This window comes from Lissotriton helveticus, chromosome 6, assembly GCF_964261635.1.
Source record: "Lissotriton helveticus chromosome 6, aLisHel1.1, whole genome shotgun sequence".
NCBI classification, from domain to species: Eukaryota; Metazoa; Chordata; class Amphibia; order Caudata; family Salamandridae; genus Lissotriton; species Lissotriton helveticus.
Window position 1 is genome coordinate 2,090,942,669 of NC_136067.1, and position 26,456 is coordinate 2,090,969,124.

Below are 26,456 nucleotides of genomic sequence, written 5' to 3' on the forward strand. Positions count from 1 at the left end.
TGTGTTTAAAAATATGGAAATACATGTTTCCTTAAAGTCAGTTAGGCTTTAGCATATGTACTAGTAGGGAATCTTACGCAGCATGTCTGTTAGGCCTCTTACTTCACAAGTGGGCTCTAAGCTGTGCAATCAAGATCCAGGGTGTGCCGTTGAAATGAAAAATGAATGTTATATCTTGCTTATATATATGTGGTCTGTTTTTTGCCAGTAGAGACAGTGAAATAGTATGAGCAGAGACACACATATTGCATGCAGAGACAGATATGGTAGATTACATGTAACATCCTGGTCATGTGCCTAAGATCACACTGTGAGTGAAGCTCGATTTTAAATGGATCTGGGTGAATAATTTGCTTAGTTGATGTGTTTAAAAATATGGAAATACATGTTTCCTTAAAGTCAGTTAGGCTTTAGCATATGTACTAGTAGGGAATCCTAGGCAGCATGTCTGTTAGGCCTCTTACTTCACAAGTAGGCTCTAAGTTGTGCAATCAAGATCCAGGGTGTGCCTTTGAAATGAAAATGGAATATTATGTCTTGCTTATATATATGTGGTCTGTTTTTTGCCAGTAGAGACAGTGAAATAGTATGAGCAGAGACACACATATTGCATGCAGAGACAGATATGGTAGATTACATGTAACATCCTGGTCATGTGCCTAAGATCACACTGTGAGTGAAGCTCGATTTTAAATGGATCTGGGTGAATAACTTTATGTGAGTTTGATGGAAACTGTGAGCAGACATAGGTGACATTATTGAAAAATGTGAAAATATAATTCCTTATTTCATATAGAGACTCAGTGTGATCCTTGTCAAAAATGTTAAAGCCATACTTTTTACTATGAAACATTTACCAGAGTGAGATGAGACACACACAAACAAACAAATGATACATAAAAAAAGAGAGAGAGATGGAGCAGGCACAGAGTGACATGACACACATGAACAGAGTGAGGTGAGACACAGGCACAGAGTACCCTTTTAGCTTAGAGATGCAAACTGTGAGCAGACACAGGTGACATTATTGAAAAATTTGAAAATATAATTCCTTATTTCATATAGAGACTCAGTGTGATCCTTGTCAAAAATGTTAAAGCCATACTTTTTACTATGAAACATTTACCAGAGTGAGATGAGACACACGCAAAAAGACAAAATGATACATAAAAAAAGAGAGAGAGATGGAGCAGGCACAGAGTGAGATGACACACAGGAACAGAGTGAGGTGAGACACAGGCACAGAGTACCCTTTTAGCTTAGAGATGCAAACTGTGAGCAGACACAGGTGACATTATTGAAAAATTTGAAAATATAATTCCTTATTTCATATAGAGAATCAGTGTGATCCTTGTAAAAAATGTTAAAGCCATACTTTTTACTAGGAAACATTTACCAGAGTGAGATGAGACACACGCAAAAAGACAAAATGATACATAAAAAAAGAGAGAGAGATGGAGCAGGCACAGAGTGAGATGACACACAGGAACAGAGTGAGGTGAGACACAGGCACAGAGTACCCTTTTAGCTTAGAGATGCAAACTGTGAGCAGACACAGGTGACATTATTGAAAAATGTGAAAATATAATTCCTTATTTCATATAGAGACTCAGTGGGATCCTTGTCAAAAATGTTAAAGCCATACTTTTTACCATGAAACATTTACCAGAGTGAGATGAGACACACGCAAAGAGAGAAATGACACACACAAAGAGAGAGGGATGGGGCAGGCACAGAGTGATATGAGACACAGGCACAAAGTGAGATGAGACACAGGTACAGAGTGACAGTGACATAAGACACAGGCACAGAGTGAGATGGTGCAGGCAGAGAGTAAGAATAATAATGAAACTGTACTGCAATGTTACTGTGACTCAGTTGCGATGGTATGAAGTAACTTATGTTGTAAACTAGTGTTTATATCGTTTACTTATTGTAATTGCTATGTAATATGTTTGTAGTGGTCTATAATATGTTATTTTTTCTTTACCACAGATTATAATCATCCATAGAAACATAAAAGAATATGCCATCAAAGGAAAGACGTCAAAAAAAATACAAACAGGATTAAGGTCCAAGAAAACAGAAATACAACACTGAACCAAAACAAAATCTTCAGTGAAAAAAAATAATGCTCCTGGTCAACAAACTAAGGATTTTTTCAGGAAGTTATTGAAATGTCAAAAAAAAGATGTTGTTTCAAAGAAGAATAAGCCATGTCTAAGTAGAAAAAAGAAATTGTCTCCCTCAAAAAATGTTAGACCTGTAGAAGAAGATGATATTGTCTATAGCAATAGAAGGAGAAATCAATTTATTGAAATTCATAGACGAATGTTTTATAACAGAATAGTTTCAAATTTATTAAACATTTTTAAGAGGTATCAAAAACGACTGCTTTTTACAAGAAAAAAAAAACATAGTGAAAATTGTGGATGAAGCATTTAAAGTGAAAAATAAACTATATAGTTTAGTAATCAATAGAATTCGTACACTAGATAAAGTAACCAATGTGTTCAAATCAAAATATAAGTGGAAAAGAGTAATTAATCGGACTAATTTTTGTGATGTTTTTATCTGGAGAATGGAAGCATAGTTCAAGTTGTGAGCCATTTTTTGATGAAGAAAGTTACTTTCAGGTTAATGATTTGGTACATGCAGTTGACACCAGTGGTCGAGCATATGAGGTGAAGGACGATTGTCTGGTTTAAAAAGAAAAGATTGTGCCTAGAAAAACAGAAGAGGTGTTAGCAGATGAAGTTTTAGGGAGATGTCCTAAGGCTCCAGTGTATACTTGGAATTGTATTAGTATTTGTAGTGTGCCACAGGATTCAATTGATTTGTTTCGCAGTTTCTTAGGGATATATACTAAGAAAAGTCTAAAACAAAAAATGAACATTTTGCAAGAGTTAGATCCTTGTAGAGTGAGAGAAAAAACAGGTTTGCACGGGCATTCACTGGCTTGTCTTTCAAGAAAAGTATGTCAGAGTGTTTTTCACCATTTTAGGATGTTAGCAGTGCATCATAATAAAGTGAGGAAATTAGTGAGAAGGTTGTATTATGCAAAAAGTCCAGTACTTACGCTAAAACAGTTAAACAGTGCTCTTTTGCATGGAACTGAATTAGATGTGAAGAACATTTGTGAAGAAATTGAGTTTTGTTACTTTGGTGAAAAAGAGGACAGTGCAGAAACTGATACAGTAATAGAAGGTAATATGGAACAGAATGTAGAGATTTCAAGTACAGAAAGATTTGACCATGAAATTACAAAGTTTAAGGTCAATTCAAGTGAAAGGCCTAATTTTACTTGTGTGTGTTGTCGACGAACTCATTACAAGAATCAGACTAGATTAGTTGATTTATATGTAAAAAGTGAAATGGAAAATAATAATGAGTGGAAGGATTGTGCAACGTATTTGTTGGTAGAAAATTGTTTTGATTTGGGTTCTGATCAACGTATTTGTAAATATTGTTATAATAAATTAAATGAAAACAGAATGCCTGCTAGAGTTGTTCATAATAATCTGCAGTTGGTAGACGTTCCTTCTGAATTGATGGATTCAAATACCTATGAGTCTATTCTGATTCAATGTGTGGATCCTTTTCAGGCTATTGTTCGCATGGAGCGTAAGACAGGGTTAATTGCCTCCTTCAATTTACAGAGAGGATTAAAGGGAAGAGTTGTTTATTTGCCTCTAGATTTTAAGAGAAATATTGATACAATTGGTGTAGAAAAAGTAGAAGAGGAACCTCTGGTTATTTTAGTTAATGGTGTTCCGACAAAGAGTAAGAAAATCTGGCAAGAATTAGTGGATGTTAGGAAAGTCAAAAAGGCAACGTTGTATTTGGTAAAAAATATTCACTACTACAAAAATATATATGTTGGAGAAGAGGAAACAACTGTAGAAGAGGATAGTGATTTCTCAGCTGGGCAAATTGAAAAAGTTGATGTCTCTAGAACTGAAGAAATTTATGAACATTATAGTGTTCATCCATTGCATTCCAAAGAAGTAATGGGGAATGCTATTGACTTGTTTCAAATGAAAGAAGCAAAAGGAAGTCCCATTAGTGTATGGGAAGAAAGTTTGGAAGCTCGTTGTTTTCCACAGTTATTTCCAACAGGTCAAGGTGGACGATATGATGACCGACCTGTTCAAATTCCTGCATCTGAATACCGGACTTTAAGATTATATGCAGAAGATCCAAGGTTTCGTCAATGCATTCCATATTTGTTCCATCTACTGTTTGAGAGTGACTTGTCTGGACTTTCTTATGCAGTGAACCATATGCTGAAAAGTGGAGTACATCTACAAAATGTTTTGGCAAGGGACTTTATGGATAAAGTGAAACTGCAAGACAGTGTTTTGGAATCTCAGCTAATTAATCTCATGGCATGTCAGCGTGGTACTAACGAGTATTGGTACCATCGTCATGGGGAATTGAAATGTATGCTAAGAAACTTAAGAACTCCTACATGGTTCCTCACTCTTAGCTGTGTTGAGTATGCTTGGGAACACTTACTTGAATTTCTACGAGAGGCAAATAAAAACATTGAAAATATTAAATACAAGACACCTGGAGAACTGTGCTCTTTGGATCCAGTTAATGTATGCAGATATTTGCTATGATGTCTTTTATAACAAACAAGTTCTACACAAAATGTCGTTTTGCTTTTCCACGTCCAGTAACATCGAAAGGAAGAGTGAACAATTTTATGTCTTCTCTGCGACACACTGTGACAAGAGAATCACCTAAAAATACATACAACCTAAGAAGAAATGAGGAGTCCAAATACATAAATAACTACAACCCAGTCATTTTGTCCATGTGGAATGCTAACATGGATATTCAATATGTTGCTGACAACTCTATTGCTGTGGCTCGATATGTGACGTCTTACATCACAAAATCAGAAAAGACGGAACTGAAGGAAATGTGGGAGGAAATTTCACATGAAAAGAGTCTAAGCAAGAAATTATACAGTTACAGTCTAAAGATGGTGTTGCATCGAGAAATTGGAGCATATGAATGTTCTGATCGGTTATCATCAGCAAGTCTATATGCCAAATCTAGAACCATCATTTGGGTGAGTCTAGGTCTTGCTGCAACACGAAACCGAGTTTTGAAATCTGTACAAGAAATAGAGTATTTGGCGGAGAAAGAACCAAACAGTACAGATATTTTGAAGACAAACATGTTGGATACATACTATCCAAATAGAAGTAGTCATCTTGAGAATGTTTGTCTCTATGAAGTTGTGCAAACCTATAATTTTAAAAGGAACGTCACAGAAGATATCAATAAAGGTGTATATGATATAATTGGATGGGAAGGCTGTCTGGTGAAACAAAGAAAAGGCCATTTGATTAATCATCGAAAATTGAGTTGTGAATCTTCAGACAAAAGGGAATTTTACTATTTAGCTCTTTTGCAACTCTTTAAGCCATGGCGTACAGAAGAGGAACTATTTGGAGATTTTCTCACTTATGAAGATTCGTTCAATGCAACCAAGGATACCATAGAATGTCCTGTTTTTTCAAATTATCTGCAAATGTTGAACGAGGAAATACAGCAAGAAGCTACAATTGCAGCAGAGATTGCTAGAGACAGTTCTCAAGACAGTTAGAGTTCTGCTTCATTGAGTCAGGATCCACTAAGAGGACCAATTATAAAAAATGAAGCTGCCACTGCCATGGATGAAGTTGAAAGAGCCATGAAACAAGCTCAGGAGGATGTAGTTAACTTAGAAGATTTGGAAGAAGAACTAAACGTTGAGCAAAGACAAATATATGACGAAGTTACAGAACAGATTGACCATGGTTTATGTCATGAGCAAAAAGAGTGCTCATGTACATCATTTATACCTGTCCGACTGTACGTGAGTGGAGAAGCAGGAACTGGAAACAGTTTTCTGATTAAAGCAATTGCAACTTATCTGCAGAAAAGAACGAGTCATCGCTGTCTTGTGTTGTTACCGCTCCAGCTGGGTTGGCAGCACATAACATTAAAGGGATTACATTACATCGCTTATTGATGCTGCCAGTAGGGCATGATAATAAATTACAATACCACAAGCTATCTGGAGAAGCTTGTTGTGAAGTTTCAAGAGTCCTAAAGAAAATGCAACTTCTTATCATTGATGAGGTAAGCATGGTATCAAATGTAATGCTTGCTTTGTGCATTTAAGAATGCAAGAAATTCTTAAAACAAAGTATGATGTGTTATTTGGAGGCAAACACATCATTGTTTTTGGAGATCTACTGCAGCTAACTCCAGTGAAAGGACAACCAGTGTTTAAAATGCTTACACATGAAGATACAAGGGAGTGCCTAGGAAGCATTGGAAATGTTAACATATGGTTAAATTTCAAATATGCAGAACTGCTACAAAATATGCGACAGGTAAAGGATGAAGATTATAAAAATATTCTACAAGATGTAAGAATTGGAAAAGTAAGTGAGCATGGGAAAGCAGCTTTACTTGCACGATTAATTTCAAATTTGTTTCCAAATGAAAACATTTTCCCAGAGAATATTTTTAAGAAAATTCCTGAAAACAAATCTGTCATATGCTTGATGCCAACTCTGCAAGAATGTTCAATCTTAAACAACAAAATGTTAAAGTTAGAAAATCAAGAGATTGTGAAACTGGAAGCTATTGATAAAATCGAACATGAAGGAGCAACTATTATTTTGTCAGAAAAGTTGAAATCAAAATTGGATTCTTTAGAGAAGACAATATCTAAAACTGCTGGTTTGGAAAAGACTCTGTATGCATTTTTAAATTGTCGTATAATTTTACGACGTAATGTACATGTGGAAAGAGGTTTAGTAAATGGAGCAATGGGTCATGTTGTTGATTTTGTGAATTACCGAAATAGAGATGGAATTGAATTTCTAAAAATTTAATTTGATGGTGCTGAAGAAGTACAAGAAATCAGTCGTTGTTCTGCTTGATTTGTGCTTGTGAAAGATTTATATGTCCTCCGAAAACAGTTTCCTGTTTCTTTGGCATATGCAGTGACTATTCATAGATCTCAAGGTTTAAGTATAGATAGTGTTTTGGTGAATATTGGAAGTTCTGTGTTCAAAGAGGGTATGGCATTGTTGCTTTATCTCGAGTCAGAACTTTATCTGGATTATACCTGATTGATTTTGATGAGACTTAGATTAGTGCTGATCGAAATTGTGTAAAAGAATATAATAGGTTAAGAAGAGAGTATGCTCCAAATTTACCTCAATATCCTCTATTTGAAAAGCGTGTAGTAGGCCGAAAAAGAAGAAATGAGAAAAATTGTAGTGAAGTTGTAGCAAAAAGAAAAAAAGTAGATGAACCAGTAATTGTAAGCAGAAAGGAAAAGGATTCAGTTAAAGGTGTTGTTGGATTTCAGTTTGAAAACAGTTCTTGTGTCAACTGCTATGCTAATGTAGTGGTTATTGTTGTTTTTTTCTCCAAACTGTACAAGAACAGATTGCTGAAAATCGGGATCAAAGATTTTGTTCTTTGTTGATTTCTGTGTTTGAGAAATGTAGCAGTGATAGATCAAAAATACAAACTGTTTCTGAAATTCGAAAGGTTTTAGACATATGTTCTGGTCTAAGTCAATTTACACAGAATATTCAGCAAGATTGTCAGGAATTTCTAATGTATATGCTTGTTGTATTACAAGATGAAGGTGTAGATGTAGAAAATCTTTTTGGCCTTTTTTATAAATGGCAGCATGACTGCGACAATTGCTCCTTTTCAAGTAGTACTACAATAGACACTGAAAGATTTATATATTTGACTTTACCAGACTGCAAATCAGTGTCTTTTAATAATCTAGTTAGAGAAGCAAATCAAAACATGGTCTGTACTCAATGTAAATCTGCAATGCTATCAACATTATTTATACAAAGATATGGACAGTATGTAATTTTAATGTTCCAACGATGTAGACCTGATGGAACTAAATTGACAACTTTAAGTAAAAATGTTGTGGCTTCTCAATGATCAATTTCAGGAAGAACCTTTGCAACGGTAGCAATTCTTTACCATGATGGTCCTTCAACAACATCAGGACATTACACAGCTTATTTAAAATGCCAAAAAGGCTGGAGTAATTGTAATGATACTCAATTGACTTTCAAACAACATTTGCCTTCTGACTTACAAAATTCTTACCTAGTGTTCTTACAACCGAAATTTTAGGGAAGATTAGAGCACTTAATAAAACTTAGTTTGCTGTTCAAAATTACTTTGCGAGTGAGAGTGATCAAGATAATAAAAAACATGTAGTTGTCAAAGAGGTAATATAAGTGTATCACGTAGTGTGTGATGTGAGTATTATAAGAAATATTAATCATAAGTAAGCAAGGGGTTGGAAATAAAACTATTGTTTCATAATGTAAAAGATGTTGGAGCTTTTCTTTCAGAAACTCGGGTAAATGGGAGATTAAGAATACTCATGAGTAATTTCCAAAGAAAAGGACTTTTCATATACTATTTGGCCTCGTGGAAAAGTACGTGGATCAAAAGTGAGTTAAGATAAGTTTTTTCAAAATTTTACATTATTTATTGAAACGTTTAAACACAATCATTTTGATTGTGGGTTTTTTTGCCCGCTGTCATATGATGAGTAGTTTTGAAGTCACTGTTTTAAGTGAAATTCAATATATTCTGAGAACAGCAAAAATAAACCATATAACATGTTGTAGAAATGATTTTGTATTTCGTATTATCAAATATATATTATTCTCCCCTTGTCTTATGCTCACTCACCTTTTTCCACCCTCTATCACTCCTCTTAACTCACCCTCACTGGCCTTCTCTCACTCTCCCTCACCTCCCTTCCCTTATTCCACTTCCCTCACTTATCCTCATTCCCCATTCCTTCACTGCCCTTTCCCTCTCGCCCATCCACCACTTTCCAGCTGTCAGTCACTCTACTTCATTCCCCCTCCCCTTCTTTCCTTTGTTTGCTCCCTCAATAATTCCCCTTCTCTCACTCACCTTACTCCACCTCACTCACTCCTTCTCTCACTCCCTCTGTCCTTTATATCCTCAATCCCCTTCCCTCACTCCCTCTCTCTTAGCCTCACTCTCTCGGTCCCCTCACTCTCTCACTCCTCTTCCATCACGCCCACTCCCTATAACTCACCCACACTCCCTCACTTACCTTTCTTTGCTCCCTTACGCAGTCCTTTTCTCTCACTCTTTCCTTCACTACCTCTATGTAGCAGTAGTAGTAGTAGTTTACTTTATGCGATAAAAAATTCATCATAAAAGTGTACAATTTATACAGCACATTAAAAAGATAAAAGAGCAGGGACCCACCAATCCTATGTAAACATACATCATCCCATACTACTCAATTTTTAAAATTACTAAGATATAAGTGTACAATTTATACAGTACATTGAAAAGATAGAATTCCAGGGACCCACCAATCCTATGTAAACATACAGCATCAGATACTACTAGATTTTTTATAATTACTAAGATATGCCCTAAAAACTGTTTCATGAAAACCATAAAAAAAGACACTTCCAGCCTTGGGGCCAACTGGCGGTTAGGTTAGATGGGGGGTAGGCTTGGCCCTCCTTGTACGTGTCTGCCATGCACTACCCAAATATTTAACTACCCCACACACCATAGCAATAGAGGACGTATCAGTGCAGAGGACCCGTAGGGCCATTTTGTGACATCTAAGGCCCAACCACTTGCATAGTGGTTTTAACCATATCTTCCTGGCAACCCTATATGCCGGACAGGCAAAGAAAAAGTGAGCCACTGACTCATTGGGGGCTGCACAACCAGGAAAGGCTTCTGATAGATCACCTAAAATTTTTCACCCAGAAGAGAAGTCATTCACCGGTAAGGTCCCGAGCCTCAGTTTTAGGTAAAGTTATCTGTCCAATGGTTTCTCTATATAATCAAGAAAGGGTTCAAGTTTTCTTATCCATTTGATCCCAAGGAATCGCTGGGAGAGAGGGCCCCCTTCACTTCTGCGAATGGCCTTCTCCTGTACCCAGTCCCAATAGAGCTTCTTGATCACTGACTTGGGAGGCAGTGTTTGGCTCAACCATACTTCACTTAAGCCTAGTTGCACAAACAACTGTCTCAGGTTGCACAACCACTTGATCTTATTGCCTGTGTTGAGCAAGATGAGTTCATCTAGAACTGCAGCATAATTGTGGAGCTCCTTCTCAAACACACCCAAAAAAGTAGTGAGCGCAGACGCACTATATCTTTTATGAGACGCCTACCTAGGTCTAGCCGTAGTGGGATTAACGGGGTGGAAATTGGGAGGGCCACCAAGTCTCGCATAAACTTGTTTTCAGACGTGGCTAGCTCTGTTACATTCTCGAACCCCCACAACTCGGATCCGTGTAAAGCTGCCGGCAATACTTGACCATCATAGATTGCTAGGGTCGGTGCCACAGGTTTGCTCAACGACTCCCGCTGTTCCCTTAGAACCACCCCTGAGACTCTTTTGTGGTTTAATAACATTTTGGCCAAGTGATCTTTCCATTTCATCCGGCTGTTTACCCTGACACCCAAATAGTCGAAGGAATCAACCAACTCCAAGGGGACACCATTGAGCGAAACATTATTCCTGAATCTCTTGGAAGGTGAAATGGCCATAAGCTTTGTTTTAGAGGTGTTGATGGTGAGGCCTCTATCAGTGCAAAACACACTAAAGCGGTCCAAGAGTTTTTGAAGACCTATGGGGGATTTAGAGATCAAGATGGTGTCATCCGCAAAGAGTAGAGTAGGTGTTTTTTCTCCCCGCCAGGGATGGCGCATCTGCCGCTTCCTCCCTCAGATGGTCCACCACTCCATTCACAAAGAGGGAGAACAGGGTCGGTGCCATAACACATACCTGGCGGACCACACTCCGCACGGGAACCCTTTCTGTCAGATGTCCTTGGGTGCCCCATCTGATCCTCGCATAATTCACCTCATGTAGCTTCACAATAAAACCCAAAGGTGGCCCTGGGAAGCCCATCTTCCCCAGAATATCCCACAGCCTTACCCGAGGGACCAGGTCGAACGCCGTTTGGAGATCTATGAATGCCAGATAGAGGCTACCCTTGTTGATGGTCACGGCCTTCCAATAGATTGCAAAAAAACGGAAGACCAGGTCCATCGTGCCCACCTTCTGGCGAAACCCTGCTTGGAACTGGGAGAGAACATGGTCCTCTTCCATCCAGACACCCACCATAGAGCTGATGACCATGCCAACCACCTTCTGGATCACGTCAATCAGACTGATCGGTCTGTAATTGGCAGGGTCATCTCTTGCGCCCTTTTTATACACTGTTACCACCTCTGCTCCCTTCCAAGAATCTGGCACAGGATAACCCTTGGAGATAAAATTCATTATTAGGGCGATTAGTCTGCCCCAGGCATCAGGATCACTCAAAAGAAGGTCCCCTGGTATCCCGTCTGGTCCAGCTGCCTTCCTAGGGGTCAGATATCTAATGGCCACTATTACTTCAGAGGACAGAAATGGTTCTTCGAGCTCCGCTAGGGATTGGGTCCTGGAATCTGAATCTGGGAGAGGTGAGTCTAATACTTCTCTCCCATCATACAGCGCAGACAAGTGGGAATACCATTGTTGTTCCGTTATGTGGTTAGCAATAGGTGGTACACTTTGCTGCCTAGCCTTGTTGATCAGATCCCAGAACAGCATGGCATTCTTCATGTTGGCAGCAGTTTTAAGATCCTGCCAATGTTGTTCCTCCCACTCTCGTTTAGCCAGCACTATCGCCCTCGCATAATCCTTCCTAGGAGTTCTAACTAGTGAGGGATTCTTTTTAAGCAGGGCAACTGTTAACTCCTTCTGTTTCGCCTTACACTGGTCTGAATACCACGGGTTACTGGAAGTGGCCGGTTTATTGTTCCCTCTGCCCATTTTGCCCTGGACTACAAAGTATTGTCCTACTTCCTCTATCGTATTATTGTAAGCCAAGGAAAATGGCGGCCCCTGGTCACTGCCATTTCTCAGTTCGAGATCCTCCAACTCTACTGTCAGTTCTGCAACATGCGCCCTAATCCTCTCAAGATTCCCTTCCTGGAGTTGAACCTTATCGCATTTCAACCTGCGATTACCATTGCAAGGGACAACCTCGCTGGTTGTCTTCAAGGGGGCTTTATTCCCACTTCCCTTTAATTTACCCCACCTTATCTTCATGCATAAGGGGTTATAGTCGCTGTCCTGCGAAGGTACGACCTCCATATCTATTAGGTCGCACCACAGTGTGACATCCAATAGGATGTAATCAATTCTGGACGGGCCATAGAGCCTATTAAAGGTCATTGCTCGATCACGGTCAGAGATTGTCCTACCATTTAATGCTCTTAAATTAAATTCCATGGTCAGGGCATTGATCTGAATTGCCCTTGCTTACCATTTTCTAATTGGAGCTAGTGACAGGGCTGGGATAGACCATCTAGAGTCCTCCTCCTCTATACCCAGGGGGTCGTCCCTAGAAAGGGGTTCGAATGTGCAATTGAAGTCCCCTCCCACTAAGATTTTGGAGGTTGTGGGACATTTTGCTAATACCTGTTCTAGGATCGCCAATGTATCTGAGGTTGTGTCCCCCGGAGTCCCTCTAGAATAGATATTAAAAAGGTCTATCCTGCTCCCCTTGCTATGTCCTGGGAAGGAGATATGTAAGATATTCATCAAAGAGGAGGGATGAGGAATTCATGTCCAGTTCAGTTCCCCATGGACAACATTCTGATAATCAATAAGAAAAGGACACTGGTATCTACAATAACCATTGGTTATCTTTGACAACCCTCATAGATGCTTAAGATTGTAACGATGCGGTGTATTTGTTTCTCCGCCCCTCATCTAGCGTCATGGCATAGTCATTGGGTAGTCAAAAGGATAGTATGCCTGCCTCACCCGAGGCAACCTCTGGAGAATGTAGAAGTGTCCGGAGATATAATGACACCTCCAGAGGGATGATGTCCGAAAGCCAAACTGAGAGGGTGAATTTAAAAAACAGTTATTCACCAAATTAACAGCTTTATTAGAAAAAGATGAGTACTGTTAATAAAATAATTGGGTATATTTGATAATCGAGTTACTAGATTATCATATATGACATTATAAAAAGGTCGACATGTTTCAGCTCCTGTTGGCCCAGCCGGGTCTAAAGAGCTTTCGTCAGGACAATAACAAAGGGAGGGGTACTTACACAACTTGTGTAGTATTCTTGTACTTACAGGGAATCACAAATTCATTTTCCTGCATATTGGGAACAAGAGCAAAAACATCATACTGTACACATACGGAGGTACACTAGGCATAATTTTCTTGTAAAAACTAATTCAGTAATTTACAAAACCTGCAGCAAATATTGTAGTAAATAGGTGCTTCTTATATGGTTGTGCACGGTGCTGGGTGCATTAAAGCTAAGGAGAGCAGTGAAGAGGGGGATAACGGGGTAAGGGTCTCAAATGGAAAGTAAACACTATAACATGGATAGAACGCTATAGAGCTTAATCACTGTATTAGCGATAGGATTTAAGTAGTGTCAAAGTGAATAATGTATAGTTCTATAGTCTATTTTGCCATCAAGTAGAACAGTTTCAAGGTGCATGTTCATTTTAATTCTCTTGGGATCAAAACGCTAGACAGAAATTATATGTGTTGTTAACGGGTTATATATATCTATACAATCTACCAGGGTCAACTAGAGGATGGTGATTACCTCTCTCAAAAGGCTAAAAAGCGGTTGACTATACAATATGGTGACATTAAAGTGTTCTCTAATTCCTTATACGTGTGGCGACAGATGTGTGTTGAAACGCCCAACACGAACGTTTTTTAACAGGAATGACAAAAAATTACCTGTTAACTGGGAGAATTACTCCTCTTCAGGGCGCATAAAGTCGCTTGCAATCATGGTCTTGACTAGATGGGAATATTGAGAACAATGTATAAATACCTGAGTGAGGCTCTCAAACGCAGCTACTGCACGCGCTAGGAGGCGTCTCCCTTACCCACGTGGAGTCTCAAAACTTCCTGTGCTGACTCTGCCCCTGGAAACAGCGGGCGCGGTCAGGTCGTGTCATCTATAAACTCTACCTATAGGCATAGAAGAGGTCTATCTACAGGGAAAAAAGGGGAAAAAAGACTCTCCCCATGTTACTGCATTGAGTTGCTTCGTGTGTGAGAATAGTATGTTCATTAATATACTGGACGTAAAAGGTTTAAATAAAAGCACTTTAGCAGCCACAAATGTGCCATTAATATTAATTGATCTGGTCAAAAGTGTTTAGATAAAGCACTTTAGTAGCCTTGAATGTGCCATTGTGTGTATACCCTATGTGGACTGAGCTGCACCTAGCTCAGAAGTTGTCAGATTATGAGGGTATATGCCCAAATGGTTAGGTACTGAAAAACAATTGCATAGCTCTATGTTATGGTTCTGTTGAAAGGAATATACGGGGAATCAGTAAAAATGATGCCATGGAATATTATCGTTCATTCCCGACACATGTGTTTTGAGACGATTCACCCATCTTTGTTCCTTTTCAAACAGGCTTTGTTCAGCATTGGTATCTTTATTATAGAGCATCTCAAGGACGGTCCATCTGAGATCGTCACATGTATGGCCTGCTTCAACAAAATGAGTGCAAAGTTTCGTTGTGTTCTTTTTTAGTCTCACATTGCTTCTGTGTTCTCCAATACGGATTTTAACCTTCCTGCAGGTCATACCTATATATTGCTGTTGGCACGGACAGGTGATTAGGTATACCACGTGTGTGGAATTACAGTTTGTGTGCTGACGTTGAGTCCAAAGTAGGTGTTCAGTGAGTTGCAGTGTTTTGGTATTTTTAGTAAATATACAGACCCCACACATCCCACAGGGGTAATGACCAGTCACTGGGGCCATATTCACATCTCTGATGATTGGCGGTGGTAACCTTGTCATAGGACGTGTGTGTACCAAGACGTCCCTGATGTTTTTAGTCCTCCTGTTGGCGAATCTTGGCTTAGGCCAATTGTAAGCACCCGAAGTGATAATCGGCCAGTTTTTCTTTATCAATTTCTGGACCTCATGGGTTGCTGGGCAAAAAGTAGTGATGCATGTCACAAGGTCTTTAACTGGTTCTTTCTCATGAGTCTGTAACAAACAGTCTCGTGGTTGATTGTGTGCCCTTTTTCTGCACTTGGAAATGACCCGTGGTGTATAGTCTCTGGCTCGTAATTTGTTGCTCAGGATTTGTGCCTGTTGTGCATAGTCGCTGTTTTTACTGCAATTACGTTTGTGTCGTAAAAACTGGCTATATGGAAGATTGTCTCTTAGGGGTTGAGGATGATAGCTCAGGTACGACAAGAGGCTATTCTTGGCAGTTGGTTTTGTATAAGTTTTGGTTTCCAATTTTCCATTTTCGCAGAAAATCGTCAGATCCAAAAAATCGATGCTCTTGTTGCTTGCTGTGAAAGTGAATTTAAGCCACTGATCTTGCCCATTGAGCCAATCGATGAACGTTTGTAAATCTTTATTGATATCCCAAATCAGCAAAACATCATCAATATATCGTTTCCAGTATAGTATACTGGAAATGAATGGATTATGATTATGTAGAACACAGTTTTTCTCAAATTGGCTGACGTATAATCCAGCTACCGACGGAGCGAAGGCGCTGCCCATAGAGGTTCCATGGCATTGTAGAAAGAGTTGTTCATTGTATTCAAAATAATTTTCTTTCAATGCCATGTGGCAACATTCCAAAATGAAATGGCGGGGAGTCCGGTATGTCCACTCTTCTTGGAAGAGTAGATCTTCAAGCATTTGCATCGTTTCGTCCTGTGGCAAGCTTGTGTACAAGGATTCGATATCTAATCCCACTAGGATCATAGTTTCAGGGTCAAAATCTCTGTTGGCAATTTGTATAAGAAGATCACGGGTATCTTTCAAATACGTCGGTGTTCGCTGTACTAAAGGTTTGAGAAATTCATCGGCGAACTTTGACAAAGGCTCGAGGAGAGAACCGATACCCGAAACTATCGGGCGACCCGGTGGCGGGAACTTGTTTTTATGAGTTTTTGGTAGGGAATAAAAGAAAGGGACTTTTGTTGATCTTGGTGTTAGGTAGTCTGCTTCTTTCTTAGAAATCCACCCGTTCACCTCAGCTTCATGTGTCATTATAGCTATAGTATTGGAAATCCTCTCCGTAGGGTCAGAATGTTTGTAGAAAATTTCATTTGAAAGTAAGGTGAGGCACTGTTGATTATAGCCTTCCTTGGTTAGAATGACCACTCCACCGCCCTTGTCTGCCGGTTTTATGACTATATTGTCATTGTCTCTCAGCTCTGCTAGGGCACAGCGTTCACGTTTGTTCAGATTTTGGAAAGCTTTTTGATTGTGATCTAAATTGTCGATGCCTTTCAAAATCGCCTGTTCAAATGCTAATATTTCCAAGGGAACCGCATTGGTAGGAGGTACAAATTTGGATTTTCTTCGCAACGTCGTGTCTCCCTCCTTAGCTTTAGTGCACCCAGCACCGTGCACAACCATATAAGAAGCACCTATTTACTACACAAGTTGTGTAAGTACCCCTCCCTTTGTTATTGTCCTGACGAAAGCTCTTTAGACCCGGCTGGGCCAACAGGAGCTGAAACATGTCGACCTTTTTATAATGTCATATATGATAATCTAGTAACTCGATTATCGAATATACCCAATTATTTTATTAACAGTACTCATCTTTTTCTAATAAAGCTGTTAATTTGGTGAATAACTGTTTTTTAAATTCACCCTCTCAGTTTGGCTTTCGGACATCATCCCTCTGGTGGTGTCATTATATCTCCGGACACTTCTACATTCTCCAGAGGTTGCCTCGGGTGAGGCAGGCATACTATCCTTTTGACTACCCAATGACTATGCCATGACGCTAGATGAGGGGCGGAGAAACAAATACACCGCATCGTTACAATCTTAAGCGTCTATGAGGGTTGTCAAAGATAACCAATGGTTATTGTAGATACCAGTGTCCTTTTCTTATTGATTATCAGAATGTTGTCCATGGGGAACTGAACTGGACATGAATTCCTCATCCCTCCTCTTTGTTGAATGACTTTAAGCAGCGTGCAGCTGTGGGAAATATCTATCCGTGCTATAATCCCAGATAGCAGCGTGATATTGTTTTTTCGTACCAAGCTTTGAGCGGTGAATGATGGAGGGTAATAGTGGTCTGAGTTTTACCGGAAGTGACATCGATGAAATCTTAGCGGCGTAACCCTTGCTCCACAATACGGAGCTCTCTGAAGCGATTGCGCAGACAGATGAATGGGACACCTTGTCTAATAAAAAAAGAGAACAGATACGTACTGCAATTCATGGTATCATCATGACAGAGTATTTACGATCTAAAACTGCACCTAGAGGCCTATAGGTATCTAATGCTCCGAGAATTTTTTTGCATGACTTAGCATTTCGCCGTGACTGGTCGTCCATATCATGGAAATGTACTCTTGATTATTTAGTTCTTATAGTCAAGACAGCCAAAAGACTTTCAGAGGCCCTACTCGCAGAGATACAAACCTGTGAAAATGAACTGAAAAGAAATATCAACCCCCTAATCTACAAAAAAAGATTAGAAGAGATCACAAAAGAAATGGACGAAACCCAGGAGTTTCTTATGCAAAATAAATTACAGAAATTGGCAAAAGACTAAAAAAAGTTCAGCCAGGAACGTATGCACCCTTATTCCAAAGAAGAATATACGGTAACAGACACCGGCTCTGACGCAGACTCGACAGGATGGTCGTCAGATGGATCGGAAAGGGAATTCTGAACAACAAACGACAAGAAGAGGTCGTTACAACCCCAGATACCGAGGACCATGGCGAGGCAATAGAGGAAACAGAGGGAACAGATGGCAAAGACCGCCCTTTTTCCAAGGAAACCCAATGCCCTTTTTTCAACCCTTCATGCCTCCTTTCGGCGGATGGATGAATCCCTATAACCCAAACATTGATCCACAACCACAAATGGGCAACCAGATGATGCCTATGGCTAGTACTTCCCATCAAACACAACAACCTTTTTTAGGACGAGGCCAAAACCAACCAAGAGGCAAGAAGAAAAATATGACCTGGCAGGATCATCTACCAAACGTACAAACACGGAGCATGTCATCAGCCCAGACGGAGACGAACAAAAAAACTCTTTGATTGTTAACCTATCAGAAATTCCTCTGACACCCGACCAAGTGACCATCCTTAATAAAGGTCTCGGATTTGTTCCGACTCCCCCTCTGGACCCATTCAAACTCAAGTGTGAGATGTCAGAATTCTGTAGAACTCTTAAACTAAAAGCGTTTTTTGATGGATCACCAACACAACTCAATGAGGGAGACACGACGTTGCGAAGAACATCCAAATTTGTACCTCCTACCAATGCGGTTCCCTTGGAAATATCAGCATTTGAACAGGCGATTTTGAAAGGCATCGACAATTTAGATCACAATCAAAAAGCTTTCCAAAATCTGAACAAAAGTGAACGCCGTGCCCTAGCAGAGCTGAGAGACAATGACAATATAGTCATAAAACCTGCAGACAAGGGCGGTGGAGTGGTCATTCTAACCAAGGAAGGCTATAATCAACAGTGCCTCACCTTACTTTCAAATGACATTTTCTACAAACGCCTGGATTCTGACCCTACGGAGAGGATTTCCAATACTATAGCTATAATGACACATGAAGCTGAGGTGAACGGGTGGATTTCTAAGAAAGAAGCAGACTACCTAACACCAAGATCAACAAAAGTCCCTTTCTTTTATTCCCTACCAAAAACTCATAAAAACAAGTTCCCGCCACCGGGTCGCCCGATAGTTTCGGGTATCGGTTCTCTCCTCGAGCCTTTGTCAAAGTTCGCCGATTAATTTCTCAAACCTTTAGTACAGCGAACACCGACGTATTTGAAAGATACCCGTGATCTTCTTATACAAATTGCCAACAGAGATTTTGACCCTGAAACTATGATCCTAGTGGGATTAGATATCGAATCCTTGTACACAAGCTTGCCACAGGACGAAACGATGCAAATGCTTGAAGATCTACTCTTCCAAGAAGAGTGGACATACTGGACTCCCCGCCATTTCATTTTGGAATGTTGCCACATGGCATTGAAAGAAAATTATTTTGAATACAATGAACAACTCTTTCTACAATGCCATGGAACCTCTATGGGCAGCGCCTTCGCTCCGTCGGTAGCTGGATTATACGTCAGCCAATTTGAGAAAAACTGTGTTCTACATAATCATAATCCATTCATTTCCAGTATACTATACTGGAAACGATATATTGATGATGTTTTGCTGATTTGGGATATCAATAAAGATTTACAAACGTTCATCGATTGGCTCAATGGGCAAGACCGGTGGCTTAAATTCACTTTCACAGCAAGCAACAAGAGCATCGATTTTTTGGATCTGACGATTTTCTGCGAAAATGGAAAATTGGAAACCAAAACTTATACAAAACCAACTGCCAAGAATAGCCTCTTGTCGTACCTGAGCTATCATCCTCAACCCCTAAGAGACAATCTTCCATATAGCTAGTTTTTACGACACAAACGTAATTGCAGTAAAAACAGCGACTATGCACAACAGGCACAAATCCTGAGCAACAAATTACGAGCAAGAGACTATACACCACGGGTCATTTCCAAGTGCAGAAAAAGGGCACACAATCAACCACGAGACTGTTTGTTACAGACTTATGAGAAAGAACCAGTTAAAGACCTTGTGACATGCATCACTACTTTTTGCCCAGCAACCTATGAGGTCCAGAAATTGATAAAGAAAAACTGGCCGATTATCACTTAGGGTGCTTACAATTGGCCTAAGCCAAGATTCGCCAACAGGAGGACTAAAAACATCAGGGACGTCTTGGTACACACACGTCCTATGACAAGGTTACCACTGCCAATCATCAGAGATGTGAATATGGCCCCAGTGACTGGTCATTACCCCTGTGGGATGTGTGGGGTCTGTAAATTTACTAAAAATACCAAAACACTGCAACTCACTGAACACCTACTTTGGACTCAACGTCAGCACACAAACTGCAATTCCACACACGTGGTATACCTAATCACCTGTCCGTGCCAACAGCAATATATAGGTATGACCTGCAGGAAGGTTAAAATCCGTATTGGAGAACACAGAAGCAATGTGAGACTAAAAAAGAACACAACGAAACTTTGCACTCATTTTGTTGAAGCAGGCCATACATGTGACGATCTCAGATGGACCGTCCTTGAGATGCTCTATAATAAAGATACCAATGCTGAACAAAGCCTGTTTGAAAAGGAACAAAGATGGGTGAATCGTCTCAAAACACATGTGTCGGGAATGAATGATAATATTCCATGGCATCATTTTTACTGATTCCCCGTATATTCCTTTCAACAGAACCATAACATAGAGCTATGCAATTGTTTTTCAGTACCTAACCATTTGGGCATATACCCTCCTAATCTGACAACTTCTGAGCTAGGTGCAGCTCAGTCCACATAGGGTATACACACAATGGCACATTCGAGGCTACTAAAGTGCTTTATCTAAACACTTTTGACCAGATCAATTAATATTAATGGTACATTTGTGGCTGCTAAAGTGCTTTTATTTAAACCTTTTACGTCCAGTATATTAATGAACATACTATTCTCACACACGAAGCAACTCAATGCAGTAACATGGGGAGAGTCTTTTTTCCCCTTTTTTCCCTGTAGATAGACCTCTTCTATGCCTATACGTAGAGTTTATAGAGTTTATAGAGTTTATAGATGACACGACCTGACCGCGCCTGCTGTTTCCAGGGGCAGAGTCAGCACAGGAAGTTTTGAGACTCCACGTGGGTAAGGGAGACGCCTCCTAGCGCGTGCAGTAGCTGCGTTTGAGAGCCTCACTCAGGTATTTATACATTGTTCTCAATATTCCCATCTAGTCAAGACCATGATTGCAAGCGACTTTATGCGCCCTGAAGAGGAGTAATTCTCCCAGTTAACAGGTAATTTTTTGTCATTCCACGTTCGTGTTGGGCGTTTCAACACACATCTGTCGCCACACGTATAAGGAATTAGAGAACCCTTTAATGTCACCATATTGTATAGTCAACCGCTTTTTAGCCTTTTGAGAGAGGTAATCACCATCCTCTAGTTGACCCTGGTAGATTGTATAGATATATATAACCCGTTAACAACACATATAATTTCTGTCTAGCGTATTGATCCCAAGAGAATTAAAATGAACATGCACCTTGAAACTGTTCTACTTGATGGCAAAATAGACTATAGAACTATAAATTATTCACTTTGACACTACTTAAATCCTATCGCTAATACAGTGATTAAGCTCTATAGCGTTCTATCCATGTTATAGTGTTTACTTTCCATTTGAGACCCTTACCCCGTTATCCCCCTCTTCACTGCTCTCCTTAGCTTTAGTGCACCCAGCACCGTGCACAACCATATAAGAAGCACCTATTTACTACAATATTTGCTGCAGGTTTTGTAAATTACTGAATGAGTTTTTACAAGAAAATTATGCCTAGTGTACCTCCGTATGTGTACAGTATGATGTTTTTGCTCTTGTTCCCAATATGCAGGAAAATGAATTTGTGTTTCCCTGTAAGTACAAGAATACTACACAAGTTGTGTAAGTACCCCTCCCTTTGTTATTGTCCTGACGAAAGCTCTTTAGACCCGGCTGGGCCAACAGGAGCTGAAACATGTCGACCTTTTTATAATGTCATATATGATAATCTAGTAACTCGATTATCGAATATACCCAATTATTTTATTAACAGTACTCATCTTTTTCTAATAAAGCTGTTAATTTGGTAAATAACTGTTTTTTAAATTCACCCTCTCAGTTTGGCTTTCGGACATCATCCCTCTGGAGGTGTCATTATATCTCCGGACACTTCTACATTCTCCAGAGGTTGCCTCGGGTGAGGCAGGCATACTATCCTTTTGACTACCCAATGACTATGCCATGACGCTAGATGAGGGGCGGAGAAACAAATACACCGCATCGTTACAATCTTAAGCATCTATGAGGGTTGTCAAAGATAACCAATGGTTATTGTAGATACCAGTGTCCTTTTCTTATTGATTATCAGATATGTAAGATATCCCTGGTCACTGGTTCATGAATGGTAATATCCCAGTTCAATCCAATTTTTACCCAGATGTGAAGTCCACCCGCAGGTCTACCCTTGCCACAGCTTGATGCGGGCACGAAGAAGGTTGCATAACCGGATTTGTGCACTGGGTGCAAGCTCCAGGTTTCTTGGAACATGCATACATCGCACTTCTCGTTGAACGCATTCCATTCTGGTAAAAACATCTTTTTTTGCAACCCAACCACGTTCCAAGATAGCAAATGGATAACCCTGTGGCCTGTAGCAGAGGAGCCAGAGGTGGATCCCTTATTCCCTCCCTGCTCACAGGAAACAGGCTCACTAATATCTTCTAAGGAACAAGCTAAATCCAGGGGTAAATTGTTTGTAGGGTAGCAACAGCCCCGCTGATATCATAGAAATGGGGAGCTATAAGGTCCGCTTTCCCAGTCGCCCAATTGGTCGCAGCTATAGGAATCGTGTTCCCCCTAATTGAGAGACTTGGTGATAGTGCATGTCAATCCACCATATCCAGGCAGCTAAACCTATTCATGATTGGGAAGCCCCCCCAATTATCCCTACAAACTGGCTCTGTGGGTGGCTGCTCCCCCCGAGGCCCCTGATTCCAATCCCAATCTCGATGCCCTACTCTATGCCAGTTGCTGTTAACTCTAGGATCCCGAGTGGGCCCACTCATTGGGGGGTAAAAAAAGGACAGTCGTCTAGTGGCTATACCCTCAAACCTATCTTGTATGTCCCATGAGCAGACTTGAACAGCAGTGTGTGGGTCCGCAAAATTAATTAACACACAATCTCCCCGGACAGATTTCCTCTGGTGCCCCAGCCATGCCACCCTCCTCACTGTCAAGATCTTACTTCTACGATGTGGGGGTAAAGGCCGGTTTTGGTTAAGCCAGTGTCGGACCTTGTTAAGAAGCGACCAGTTGATTTCCTCATGGGGATCCTCCAAATCTGGGACCCCCGTCATGACCACCACGTAGGGTGTGGCCTCCGGGGGGAGGTTCACCACTCTTCCTCTGTCCGCTACTCCGCCATTTTTGTTTCCCTTTGGCTGCGTGTTGTGGTCCCTGGGTGGAATGGCCCCTTCTCCGGGAAGATCGTGGCCTGTATTGGATATACCTTCCTTTTCAACTCTCTTCTCAGCATCTGGGGCTGGATTAGGATTGGTGTTAACCACTACTGGTGGGGGGGTTTTAGGAGCTTGTACATTAGCTTTTTTACTGCTTGATGTGTTGCTCCCAACTTTTTGGGCCCCCGGTGTTTTTTGGAAGATGGGCTTGGTACAGAGATCGGCTAGTTGCTTTTCCATGTCTGATAACCTATTCTCGATAGGAGAGAGATAACATTTAAGGAACTCTTCTACCTTCAACAAAATTTGGGTGTCAGCCACTTCCCTACTAACAATTCTCTCAACCTAGCTAGTTGGACCTTCTAAATTCCCTGCACTCCCAGTCTGTGTTGTAACATCACTGCCCTGAGGGTCCCGGTTTATGTTTGGTTTTAGGGTGACAACCCTGGTAGTCTTTTTCTGATGTCGTCTCCTTCCCCTCACTTTTTTTGATTTCTGTATTTTAGGGATGGCGCCCTCCCTCCTACCCCTCAGTGTAGTAACGGTTGTGTCTTCCTGAGTGGGACTGATAACTAATTCCGGGGTCTTTTCCAAATCTGTGCTTAATAGCGAAGCACATGATAGGTGAGACACTGAAAGGTCTACCGTATTAGGCAAACTACATCTACCAACATGTACATCTGCCTGTACATCTATAAGACACACAGCCTTAGATTGATCAGGAGTTTTGGCCGTTGCAAATGGACCCAAAGAAGATCTTTTCTTTGCCAAGGCGAGGTCTTGGGACACCCTACGCTCCATTAATGTAATCGCTTGGTCTATGAAGGTGTTGGCCCTTATGATAAAGTTGTCCAAGGTGCCTGTTGATAGGGCCCCTCCTGCAGCAGTTTTGCTTCTGCTCCCTCGGGTAGACATTATTAGAGGTACAGATCACCAGTCTGAGCAGAATGTAACTATATAGAAAAGTATATAATGTTTACAATATGTACATACTGCAACTCACCAACCGAGACTAAAAGTGAACGTTAGAGGACTGGCCCAGCCCAGCCTCCACCAGCCTCTAACGGGCTTCAACGGGCCCGCCCTTGGCCCGGGCTTCGCCCCGGTCTTCGTCCCGCATGCGCGTGATTGGACGTATCTTAAATAGTTGATAGGAGGGCTCGAGAAAAGGCCCCAGCTGCGGCCAGTAGTGTTGATGCAAGGCCCGCTGGACCTCGCAGTCCCGAGTCCCTGGTCTCCTCCTCCTGACGTGTGAGGTTCCTGTTCCCCGGTTAGAAGCAGTGGCAAGCAGTGGCAAAAAGCGCTTGGACGGCAGACAGCACAGCACACAGAGTCCCAGCCTACGAGCGGCACCCGCAGAGCGAGGGCCGTGAGGCGTAATGTGCGGTCAGTGGGCGGGCTCGGGAAGAGGCCCCAGCTGCGGTCAATAGTGTTGATGCAAGGCCCGCTGGACCTCACAGTCCCGAGTCCCTGGTCTCCTCCTCCTGACGTGTGAGGTTCCTGTTCCCCGGTTAGAAGCAGTGGCAAGCAGTGGCAAAAAGCGCTTGGACGGCAGACCGCACTGCACCCACAGTCCCAGCCTACGAGCGGAGTGTACGTGCGGACATCTTAGGCTCATAAATCTCCTTTCGCACTTAAAAATTGCCTCTCTACCAAACTATCGGGAGACCTGCAATATCGCGCTGCACACTTTCTGACTTGCAATGTTCAATGTTCCTTGAATGCCATATTTTCACGGAGTTCGTACGACCCTACTACCAGCCCCTCCCCAAAGGTGAGCCCGCTCCTGACTCACCCGTAGGTCCGGAAGACTCGCAGCCAGGTCCTCAGTGCTCCGTGTACGTGCTCCTTGCTGTTTGCTTGCAGGGGGCTTTGTTTCTTTTTCCGTTTGCCCGGATATTCCAAAAGTGCCCCGGGGGTCCCTGCCGTAGAACACCACGCTGCCGCGATGCTCATACCGGAAAAAACCGAAGCAAAACTCTTCCCGAACAAAGCCACACTCCAGAAAGGGGTCCACCCTCCAGAAAGTGTAGTGTAGTCAGGAGGATCTCGGCGGCCGTTCCCCTCACGGCGAGCTGAGGAGCAAAGTTCCAGGTTAACAGGGCAGGAGCTGGTGAGCCAGTGAGTGACTCACAGAATAGCCGTTTCCCTCACGGCAGGCCCGTAAATCTGGCACCAACTTTAATGGATGCTAGAAAACACCAAGATGCGATTGTCGGCGTTCCTCAGCAAGAGCCGCTCGGCGCAGAGACGACTCCGCATGCCTCTTCACGCAAGGCAGGAGGGGCACGTAGTATATGGGTGTTATTTCTGACACACTTGCGGTGAAAAGTTCCTATACACTAACCGGTTGAAGGTGCCTCTGTGTCGTCCCCTCACGCTAGGAGCGCAGCTCGAGTAGCCCCCTACAATGGTTCAAGCTTGCTCTGCGTCACGGCGCTTCCTCTATGTCCTCACTCCCTCAGTCCCCTTGTCTTACAATCACTCGACTTTATCCACCCTCTATCACTCCTCTTTCCTCAACCTCACTGCCCTTCTCTCAGTCTACTTCACCCCATTCCCTTACTCCACTTCCCTCAGTTATTTTCATTCCCCATGTTTACTGTACTTTCCCTAACTCCCATCCCACACTCAACGTCTTTCAGTCTCCCTACTTCACTTCCCTTCCCCTCTCTTTCCTTCCTTCGCTCCCTCACTCATTCTTCTTCCTTTACTCACCTTACTCAAATTCTCTCACTCCTTAAGTCACTCCCTCTGTCCTCTCACTTCCTCAGCCCCCTTCTCTCAGTCCCTCTCTCTTAGCCTTACTTTCTCCGTCCCTTCAGTCTCTCACTTCTGTTTTGTCTCGCTCACTCCCTATAACTCACCCACACTCCCTCACTTACCTTTCTTTGCTCTCTCACTCAGTCCCTTTCTGTCACTCTTTCTTTCACTACCTCTATGTCCTCACTCCTTCACTCCCCTTGTTTCATGCTCACTTGCCTTTATCCTCCCTCTATCTTCACTCTTTCCTCAACCTCACTGCTCTTTACTCACCCTCCCTCACCCTTGTTCCCTTACTCCGGTTCCCTCAGTTATCCTCATTCATCATCCTTAACTCCCCTTCCTCTTTCTCTCCTCAAGCACTCACCTTTTCCCAGTCCCTTTGCTTCACAGTATTCAGTATTCATACGTCTTTGTTCGAAATATTTCATCATAATAGACATCATAAATAAAATATCTACATTTTGG